Raw genomic sequence first — 12427 nt, 5'->3', positions numbered from 1 at the left:
ACGCCAGTGGTTTGACCCAGCGCTCGAAATGGAAAATTTTATGAATCGGAGCGCTCGATAATTATTACACAGTTATCTAAATATTATATAATATGGCCTATTTAGCTAGTCAACTTTTTTTTCCACGACACGAAGCGATAATTGTGATTTCATGAACAGGAACGGCGCTCCGGTCATTTCGAGCCATGGTTGACCTGGAACGATGCAAGAAGACTGGCGAGCTTCAGGGATTCTTGGAGGCGCGTCGTGGTGTCCATATGCTACAACTGAGGGGCGGATATGGCCGAAGAAGAAGAAGAATATGCATTACAGTTTGTCATGTAAATGAAAACACAATGGTTTGAAGAAATTGTGCAAGTATTGTTTGCCTTTTTGTGGCCCGACCGATAAACAAAATCTGGTTTCAAAGAGTCTAATGGCGATTGGGTTTCGCATTTGAATACATTTTATGTAAGTGGAATCAGTGACGTCCCTAGACAAAAAGCCGCCCCTAAGCAGCGGGAAGATGCATCCTCATTTGTTTAAATAGTATTTTTTATCATCCTTTCACGATTCCTGTATCTAAGAAATGTGTTGTATGGATATATTACTAAAAAAATATATACTTACGACTAAAACATACAAAATTTAATTTAAACTTAAAAAAAATTTCCCCAAATGTAGGGATATTTTGGCGTTGGTTATACAGTGGATTTCTTCTTCACAACATTGCAACTTACACAACTTTACTTACACAACTTACGCAACTTCACAACTTAGCAACATTGGTAATGATATTTTTAGCTTAAGATCGCAAAGGTTTAGGAATTATTAAATCGATAGGTAATCGATATAATGACGGCACGACCTTCGATACAGACTAACATCGTGGACTAGGAGCGGTAGGTGGGACGCTCTGCACTCTGCCAACGCAACTTCCGTGCGCACTGGTTAATAAGTCAGATTGTAACTATTTGCTAAATCTGCACGTGTCATTATCAAGGACGTCGAAAGGAAACGGAAGTAAACTAGATATCGCGAACCCGACAAAAATTACAGTCCTGTTAAATCTTCTATGTTAGTTAATTAATACATTTTGTTTCCAACCAGTGAGCTGAATTTTTCAATGGAAAGATATTTTCGTTATTATTAAGTTTATGTACTCACTTAGATATTTCTATATATTAAGCCAAATGAATTCATCGATTTGCCGCCCTTCGAGTAATTGCCGCCCCCAAGCGATGCTCAATCTGCCTACCCCCACGGGACGTCACTGACTGGAATAGCTAGCTTAGATGGAGTAAAAAATATATTATTTGGATTAAGACATACCTACAGGTGATATAATATATATTTTATCGATAACAAAATAATTATAATTCGTCTCGTAGGTATGCGTAGGTAAATAGTGTCAGACGGCTTACAGACTTTTCCATTGCACGTTTTCAATTTTGTTGAATCATGTAGGTATTAGGTGTACCTAGACGAATTCTGACTGTACAATAGAGAGAATGGGTAGTGAATAGTATTTTAAATTGAATTAAAAAAAAAAACTATCTAACTATGTAAGTATATAAATATTATCATTAGGTACAGCTATTTTCACATAAATCTCCCTTTGAGACATCTATTGTATATTTTGATTACATGTAAAACATTTCACCGTGGCACAGTTCACCGTGAGCTTTCTTATCGGAAAGAGATAACCGTATACGGTTTCCATTTTTATTAGATTCAATATGAACATTCAGAGACGTCCCTAGATAAAATGCCGCCCCTAGGCAGCACCAAAAAGCCACCTTATTTTTTATAGAGTATTTTTATCATCCTTCATGAGTCCAATATCTAAGAAATGTGTTGTATGGATACATTACTAATAAAATATCAGACTAATTATTCGAAAATCTGCACGTGCCGTTTCTGGTCACCTAGTAGGTGCGTCGAAGGGCAACGGAAGTAAACTAGATATCGCTAACCCGATAAAACCAGTGAGCTGATTTTTTAAATGGAAATATATTATTATAAATACGTTATTACTAAGCTTCGGTAGCTATTTCTATATATTCCAAATAATTATCCTCGATTTGCCGCTCTTCAAGTCACTGCCGCACCCAAGCGACGCTCAATCTGCCTACCTACCCCCACGGGATGTCATTGTGAACATTAATTCAATTTGCATAGCTGATTTTGGCAAAATTCATGAATTCAAGAATGAAAACCTAACCTAGCGTAACCTCATATAACCGAACAAATATCCGGTATATCGGCTATTTTTATTGATGTACCTACTAGTACAAGCTTCCAAAATTTGTTTGCTGCTGGCTTCCTGTAATGTGTAAACCGACAAGAACCATGTTTTATTTAGAAATGAAATTTATGTCAGTACTATATGACCCAAAGAGCTTGGACGGTCTTTAGAACACGGCCATATATTTCCGATACCTACAACACTTCACGTTGAAGTGTGATACGGCGAACTGCATACGTACAAGTTTCCGGACACGATATTTTATACCCACTCAACTTCTGAGAAACATGCATTTTTTTAAGATCTTGGTATAACTTATTAATTGCATGACCGATTCGAACTGTTTCAAGGTCCCTTTGTATATATAATGACGAATCGTTTACGTCATATGCGTCAAAGAAAACCACCGGTGGTAATTACGCATGTTTTGGTGATGTAAAGTAAAAATATACATTACTTGAAAACACCTCAGATATATACCTACCAACTAGAAAAAAATATATTTGAAAAAAATACGAAAATCGACGGGATTTGAACCCGTATAACCATTGGTGTCGCGCCAATCCGTGCATTAACCAATTATGCTACGAGCCTCCTATCTGATGATGACAATTTAAACTAGTAGGTCATACATGACATGACATCAAATTGCGTTATTATCACAGAACAGATAATAAATAGAATACGGATAGGCTATATTCAATACGCCGCATGTTGAAGCAGGCTTTTGAATGTGTGAGTGTCCTACGAAAATGAAGCACGCATTATGCACCAACATTAAATGAGCGTAAATGCATAAACCGAGAGCAGCTTTCAGTATTCGACGTAAAACGTATTCTTGACACGTGTGTAAGTTTAACACGGATTCTTCCTTACTCGAGTCGGTTACCTGCTTCGCCTTACCCGTAATGTATTTCAGTTCCCATTATTTCTGATTTCCCTGGTTATTATGTTTTCAAGTTATGTATGTTCAATATAATATGGAAAGTTACATTCTCAAAATCTAGTGAATTATTCATTCGAATGAAAGAAATGGTAAATGAAAAAAGTAAAAATAGTTTCCATCCCTTATGCTTGTACAATAGATGACGCTTTCACTTGAACTGATTGTTGTTAGGGGTTGCTAATTAGATAAAGCACACTGAATAAAAAGCGACTGATAACTGAAAAACAGTGTATTGTTTGCTGTTCTGCCGGATATCGGTATGTTTACTTATTGATATTACTAATTGTGTGTTTTAGATGCCTGTTTAGTTTACCATTTTCACATTATATAATTTTACAAAAATATTTGTCAGGATCCCAAGCCTCAGTGTCAAAGGAGATTCCACTGTGTAAACACCATAAATAATAAGTATTGCTAGATATATAATATATAATGTGACATGGTTTTTATTATATCCACTTCAAGAGGAACGTATGAACCCCTGTAACAAATCATCCGACCCTTTAGTAGGCTATGGTACAGAGGTAGCCCGTTGCACTCATTGACTAATACAACAAGGGTACAAGGTTTGAATACTACTAGGTGAGACAAACACGTTAATTATTTTCAATCAATAATTAGTATATTATTAGTTTGTTTGTTTGTAATGTTTACCGCATCCCAGTGGCAGGTTTAACGACGTATATGCCCGAGGCACTCTTTGATTTTGAGGCCCCTCATGATACACGTAAAATAAAAGCTATGAAAGTAACGATTTCCTAGAATTATATCATGTAACTAAAAATAATTAGGTATTATTAAAGATGGCAGTAATAACACACAATAACACTAGTGATATATTTTGTTGTGTAAAACTACGTATTTATTAATCTATTTCTTTAATTAATTGAATAATTTATAAGATTTGAGAATGTAACATTCTATTTCTATATTATATTGAACATACATAGATAATTTGAAAACATCTCATGCATATCATCACTAGAAAAAATCTTTTTTTTTAGAAAAAGTCCAGTCGGGTGTTTTTTTTTCTAAAAAAAGATTTTTTCTAGTGATGATATGAACAGATAATTCGAATTCGATCGAGAAATCAAAAAACCAATATCAAATTTCGAATCTCGTCAAAAGAATAAATTCGGGTCTGCTGGTACCCACTTTCTCGAAACAGTGAAGGAATTTTTATCCGATCATATTCTACTGCTGGAATGGCTGCATTGCAACATAGGATATTTGAGACAAAATTGGAAATCGACGGGGTTGGATTTCCCTCTGGGTGGAGGTAGTTTCTAAAGGAGGTGGCCAAAGTGCCAAAGGCTATGGGAGCAGATAAAATTCCTTTCTTAACTTCCTTCTTTAAGCCCTACGGTGCATGGTTGTAGCGTCAGTCCTGTGAAGCGCCGTTTCGGGACGTAAAATCACTTCTTTTAGACACGTTTATAGCGTCATGGAAGGCGGCCGTGCATATCCACGGCTTTACATACATGCCAGGTGGTGGTGGGAACCTAGTTTCCACCTTAGAGTGGTTTAATCTGCCATTGCCTCTAGAACTCCCATTCAAAAAGTGGGAAATAGCACAAAAGAAAAACTTTTATAAACCTCAAACGAAAGCGAAGTGCAATGCTAAGGTATCTAGCAAGAAAATACGTAGCATTTAATTAAAAACAATTTTCCGATAATTTCCTTTAATTATTAAGTGTTTGAATTGATCAATACCTGTCTATAAATATATAAAACGTTTTTTTTAAATTCTCGGACCAAAACCCCCCATTGTGTGTCAATAAATAATGATTGTTAAATAAGTATATTATTATATTTATTTAACCTGGTACAATGTATGTAGTCATACTGTTCTCAGTCAGTAAGCGTTATTATGTCGTTGGCTCGATAGGATTTGTTCACAGCACCTCTTGTTTACTAGTTCTATATTATTATCATACCCATCGTCACACCGGCTGTTTACCAATATTATAGTTTCGGCGACAACTAGAACTGACACGACATTCAAATTACACGATTGTTCAACATTATTATGATTCATTCTTATACCATAAACCCTTAAAACGTCTTAATTTATATTTAATTTCAGCTCATTATTTGAGGTTATACTTCAGCTGAGGAACGGTCTAAAACGATCGTGACTATGCAACGCACAGATTGTGCAAACGACGCGTGACGAACAAACATAATTTGTCATAAAAATTCAACATGCGTCCATTTAATGTTATGTTTATTGTTATTTAAGTAATAATAATAATAATATATTCATTGACATGTTTTGTTTTTCGAGTAAAAACGTATCATTTTTTAGTCATCTTTACACGATTTAAGAATTAATTCCGCTGACGCCATCACAAACAAATTGACGTGTGAACAGGTCGACTATCGCTCTCCGACTGGTAACGCATGCAAAATTACGTTCCACCTATTATAGCTGAAAATTATTTGCCGTTTCACTGAAGTATGCTCTTAACGAACCGTGTAGAATGTGTAGAAGTTTGAATTCACATAATTAATAAATTGTTAGTTGAAGATTCTTACCTATTTTAAAGATAAGGACGCTACACACTTATACATTACCTTCAGCTATATCAGCGGTAGCGAACCTATGGCACGCGAAAGAATCATAGATGAAATCAATTTGCATTTAAAAAAAAAGAATGTTGGCTATTCTTCATCATACTTGTAATATTGCGCTGCAGTCGGTCGGACGGCCGTCATTGTAATAATATGAACAAGCATTTGGTTTAACATGATCCGTTCCACGGACGAATTAACTCGCCAAAGCATGTATGTCGCGTCAGGCCACGGACGAATATATTCGCGGGTTCTTGTAAACGTGATAACTTCTGAATAAACAGTCTGTGTATATTTTCTAAACAATATTTATCATTTTAGTGTGAAAATATTCACGATAAACTTGATAAACATGTTGTGTTGCTAAGTTTTCACAAATATTTATCATTCCGTTCCTATTTCATATTTTTAAAGCATTTATTTTATTCCGAAAATAGCTGGCCTACAATAGTGTCCACCTTGTAAACATTGGCTGGCAGTGATAAGGTTAAATAGTTTGTCACCAGAACATGTTTTTTGGGTGGTCATAGGTTCTAATTGTATATGTAGGTATAATAAGTCTCATTTAAATAGATTTCCAGTGGAGCGTTTTTAAGTTGTTAAATTTCTCATAAAATAAGTATGCAAATCTAAAGATATTTATATATATAAAGATATATAAAAGTATCTGATGTAAATCGCTTGTTATCAGTTTTCTCACTAGTCTCATATTTTTGTGTGGCTGTATTCGTATTCGAAATATCGTACCTATTTGTTGAGGTTTTTTCTCAGTTTTTATAATGAATATGTGTGTTTAACTAGTAAAATTTTCCACTAGTATAACAATAAACATCGCATTTAATCGAGATTTCACTAATATGTGTCATATTATTGCATAATAACAAATACCTCATTTAAAGTTGTTTTTTTTTAAATTTAATTTGTACTTTTATCACTTTATGGAGACGGCAGGGTGTAAATAAAAATATATAATAACCAATTAATACTACTAATAGGCACATCATGGTGTTCCTAATTTATAATTTACGCACCAATTTTAGCCATTGGCACGCCACTCATTTTTGCGAATATTTTGGCACGTACGCATAAAAAGGTTCGCCATCGCTGAGCTATATGGAGGGGATCACTGGAAATATTATAAAATAATAATATAAAAATAACTTTTCAAATGAGTTATGCTCTCAACAACGAGAGATTCGAAAACAGTGTGTTGAAACATTTTTTTTTGATACTTTGGGCGCTGAAGACGCACCTGGCGCATAATGACCAGGCGGCTGATCGATGTAATTAACGTGCATTTGGTGGTAATTAAAAAAATCATTATCTAGTCAGCAGCGAATCGCATCAGCGTCAGTGCTCGATGAAATTCACTTATGTTAATTGGTGATTCCTTATTAAGCAGACAAGGCGGCAACTCCGTCAGAAAGTTAGTTGTCACAATCTAACGGTAAACAATCAATCGAGTCATACAACGTGTAGGAAAATCGTCAAAAATCACTGTATTTTTGTAACACTCAATGGTCGATTATCGCACGAATATTTTTTTTTTTTGAAAGGGAGCCTCCAAACCTGTCAGTAAATTTAAAACCGCCACAAATGTGATTTGTAGATCTAGTCATGTTTGTGATGTTCTTTCTTTATATCTCGATACCTACTTCGTATTTACTCTTTTAATAAGAGCGGTTGAGTGAATAGTTGATACTCCATTCTGGTAAAAAAAAACTGTTGGGATTGCTGTAAGAGTTCATGTCGTCCATTGTGCACAGAGTAATGACTGTATGTTTTATTTTCTAATAGGTATAACCTTGTGAGACTAAATAGTGAATAAACGGCTGCAATTATAGATTATAGTGGAAACTTATTGGGATATTTCGAGATTCTGTATTCTCGAGAAATTATTAATGACAGAATATCGGAATTTTAAAACAAAACATTTGAATGTGCAGCAGTAACCGTTATTTATGTTAATATTACTTAAACTGTAATTATTTTGGTCTGCAAATTAATCACGAAATTTAAAAGGCAAATTACCTACTATAATGTCATTGACAAAAAATCCCTGAATAAAAGCTCTCGAAAGGAAATTATTCACAGAAATTGAAAATCGAATTCTCGAATATTATATAAAAGTCGACCAATCACAAACTACAACACTCGCAGTCATAATTATGATATTTAAAAACAGTAATGCGAATGTATTTTATACTCTGAACGAATGATTAACAAAATAATAAACAATCCTCAAAGAAAGTCTGTTAAGATATCTGCCACTTCGTGTCCGGAAACTTGTACGTATGCAGTTTTCCATATCACACTTTACCGTGAAATGTTGTATCGGGAATATATGGCCGTATATTAAAGACCGTCCAACCTCTTTGGGTCGTATAGTACTGACATAAAATTCATGTCTAAATAAAAAACGGTTCTTGTCGGTTTACACTTTACAGGAAGCCAGTAGCAAACACATTTTGAAAATAGCCGATATACTGGATTATTTGTTATGTTAGGTTAGGTTAGGTTTTCATTATCGAATTCATGAATTTTGCCAAAATCAGCTATGAAAATTGAATTAATGTTCATATTGAATCTAATACAATTGGAGACCGTGTATTATACACACATGTCCCAGGTTCGAATCCTGGGTCTGACAAGTACACATATTGTTTTTCAATTTGTGTAAAACCACAGCTCAAATACTAAGACCTGTTTACTATACTGTTTTAATTCTTTCATCCCCTGACCCCATTATCATTTTTCGAATCTCGTATTTTTATTCATTCGTTCATTATTATTAAATTTAGTCCCATTATCACAATTTATTAAATATTACTATAAATGGTCCAATTTGATAGTATACTTATACCTGCGTTTTATTTATTTTATTTTATTTTAATTCATATGAATCAATTTTAGTACATTTAAAAATGTCAAATATAAATTTAAACAATTAAGTTTCTCTAATTCTAGAAAATTTAAATATCCATTTTTTTCGACCATGTCCGATTCTAATAGGATCATATGGGCCTCCACAGAGTAGAGTAATGGACCTAATAGGTTGAGCAAGTGGCTGACATCCATTTCTCGTAAAAAAAATCTGTCAATACAAACCTCCACTCTGTGGAGGTCCATATGATCCTATTAGGATCGGACATGGTCAGAAAAATAAATATTATACGGTCATCTCTTTCCGATAGAAAGCTCACGGCAAACTGTGCAACGGTGAAATGTTTTACGCACAATTTACGTGTAACCCTGTTACTTTTGGATGTCAATATGACAGTCTTCGAGAAGGAATGGTGATTTACTACCTACCCAATGATAGATCGCGTAGTTTATAAATCTACTTAAATAAACTTACTAAATGCTCCAAGTATTAATATTATTCCAGTAAATGTGTAGACATATTACATTATGCTAAGTTCACCTTAATCCCAGCGGTCTACGGGGTAGGGCTTCCGTACACACAGCACTTATATGTACGTATCTAATAATGTTATCTCACTTTTCAATGCCGCTACTGCATAAATGTTCACGTTATTAGCATATTTTCCACCAAGTTGTCTACACACTTTGGATTAAGGACAGGTTAATGGGACAGCGAATGGCTTCGTGGCCTAGTGGTCAGAGCTCAATATTATGCTCTCTAACAGAAAGTCAATATAGATCACAGCGAGCTAGAACAATGTGCTCATTCCTTCTTCGCAAACATTAATTTAACCTACCTGCATATTATGCTGTGAATCAAACGGGTTTATGTAATTTGAGCGAAGGGATTTATACGAATGTAAATTGGTCAAGACCATTACACTGATTAACAAATGGCAGAAAAGGATTCAAGCATAAGATTAATAATATAAAGAGAGTGGGTATTATTCGGCAAAATGAAGCGGCGTTTCTTGCATATAACGCACAGTATAACCTCAATTTTATTATTATTAACTTAACTATGAAACGTTATACCATCATGTTGCTTCTCAGTACGACTACCAAATTTAAACACAATATAGTTAACCTTATCTTCTACTAAATTATCTTAAAAATAATTACCACTAACTTTATATTTAACACAAAAACAATAAATTTCAGCAATACGTGCTCGCATTTTTTTAATGCCTAGTCATCCAGATCAATATTTACCGGCGACGTGTATAAAAAATAATTACAAGATAAAAATAACTTTTTATTTACCACGTTTTTAAACTTTCTGTTGAATCATAATATAAACTTGACAATTCTATGTATTAATAATTATTTTTTATTGTACTTGATTGAAATACTGAATAAATATAGAATACTAAAATGTCATTTTGGCATTTCATATTGATTTCCATAGTAACGCACGTATATATTAATAATTTAGTTGCTAGGACCCCCTTAGCAACCAACAATAATAACTTTCCATACAAAACAGAATTAACTGAAAATGAATTCAATTCTGCTTAAAAATGGCTAAAAGTATTAAAAGAATGCATTGTCGTCGTGTTATAATATATTTTAAAAGTTTCAAACGTCTAGCTAGTCGAGGAGTTAGTTAAAAATCTTCAATCGTCCAATACAAATCTTGGACAAACAAGAAAAAAAATGTACTGGACACACAAGAAAAAATTAGTACTGCACAGATAAGAATACGAGCTAATAAAAACGTGGTAATAAATGTAATTTAGTCTTAGCAATTCTATCTTACTCTAACCTAACGCATATTGCGAAGATATAAGCGTGTCGAATGCTTTCTCAATTGCATTTATAGTTAGCTTATATTCTGGCTGTGTGGAAAATTCATCGATTAGCACTTTAACAAATGTGGGGGGGATGGGGGAGGATTTTTTAAATGTGATTTGGATAGGGTGTTAAATATATTTTGATGAAGTTCGATATAGGTGGTAGGGTCAAAATATTAATAATACTATAACTATATAAGTCGTGTGACTTCATTTATGGATGAACCCTTATTAGAATTAGACATTATAACAGTGACATAAATAAAATAGAGAAGTAGTTTCCAACCAGATTCCCCGAGAATTTTCCGCGAGTTTTAAATGTTAAATATATCGTCTCTGTTCTGGCAGAACACACTAACTGGAGATTACTAGTTTTTTTAATTTAGTAATTTGACTTTGAAGTTGTTAAAATGTTTGAAATGGTCTATCACGTGAGTTTATTAAGTAATCGTAAAAAGTATGATTTTAAAATAAAGACTATTTATTTATTAATAAGGTTTCCAAACGGTAAAGTTTGAAATAAGGAAAATTTTGGTATAATTAACTAATTATGTCATTTTTTTGAATTAGTGTCTTCTGCCAGAACATAACCGATATAACTGATACATCAAAAAAATCAAACACTTACCTGGGTACCTATTTAAAAAATATATCTTAATTAAATATTGTGTTATACTAAAATTATTAATGCAGTCGCTGTAAGGCAGTGGCTTTACATCCGGGGGCTCCAGGTTCGATTCCCAGCGAGGTCACTAGATATATGTGTGGGAGCCATGACCAGGCAACTGTGGGTTACATTGTACGGCCCGACGTATTCCCTCGATATTATCTTGAATAGTTTGAATTTGTTGATCAGAAAGTTGCGTTGTTTTCAAAGTCGGGTGTCACCAATGTGGGGTTCGATTTGGGTTACCAATGTGGGAGTCGTCGAGGTGTCGTAGGTCATGGTGTTGAGGATGATGATGAAGAAGTCGAAGATGGATGCAGGAGCGAGTTTTATTTGCTGCGTAAACAGTCGGTATAATAGTATATTACAGTAGTTATATTACAATACTTATGATAATGTTCCGAGGTCCGAATCTCGGTACAATGAGATATTGTGCGAAGCGATATAGAGACTGAGATTCTAACAGAAAGAGTGACATTTCCGATGAATTATTATTCGCAATTTATACAGTCAAAATAATATTCTTTTTATTGAAATAATCGAGACTAGCTATTATCTGGCGTTTTCGTCAATGGATGACTGACTAAGTGAAAAATGGATATGCATAATTTATTATTGAGATCAGCTCCTTACCGACTTTGCTATAATTTGACACTACGAAAAATAGATATTTAATTTGTAATTATATATCTCTACATATGTATGTGATTTTCTTAATGTAATGGACATATTAGTATTTTTGTGGTTGCAGGGTCAGTTTTAGTCGCATTAGATAAACGTTTTCTAGGAATGTTCAGTTCAATGCCAATAATATATATAATATATCTACTGTGAAGAAATTGTGATCCAATTTCCCCCTTTGATAATTGACAATCTGCTCGATTATATATATATATATATATGTTTTATTACAGGTAGGAATGCAAATCCGTCAGCCCATGGTGCCTTATTCAACATAGGCATTTGGAGACCATGGCAGACGCAAAGAAAGACGTGGAGACCGTAAGTCGTATTAAAAAAGCTCTTTTAAACTTTGGACAGTGTAAATTTCTTACAAAATTCCACTAAGTTATATTAGAATTTTTCGCGCCAAACCGAGCCTTCAGAATGTGAATACTCCACCTACTAGAGTCGCCCAGTGGAAAAATTTAATATGAAACTTGCAATTTTAGACATTTTTTGAGAATGTACGAGTAAATTTTAAAGTGTTTTAATTAATAAATAAGTAACATTTTTTATTTAAAGTCAAAGATAAATTTACAATTAGAAAATACGTTACAGACTGCGTATTCGTT

This window comes from Rhyacophila brunnea, unplaced genomic scaffold (genome assembly GCF_057557595.1).
Source record: "Rhyacophila brunnea isolate RB1 unplaced genomic scaffold, BYU_Rbru_1.0 scaffold_12, whole genome shotgun sequence".
In the NCBI taxonomy this organism is placed as follows: domain Eukaryota; kingdom Metazoa; phylum Arthropoda; class Insecta; order Trichoptera; family Rhyacophilidae; genus Rhyacophila; species Rhyacophila brunnea.
This window is presented reverse-complemented; position numbering follows the sequence as displayed.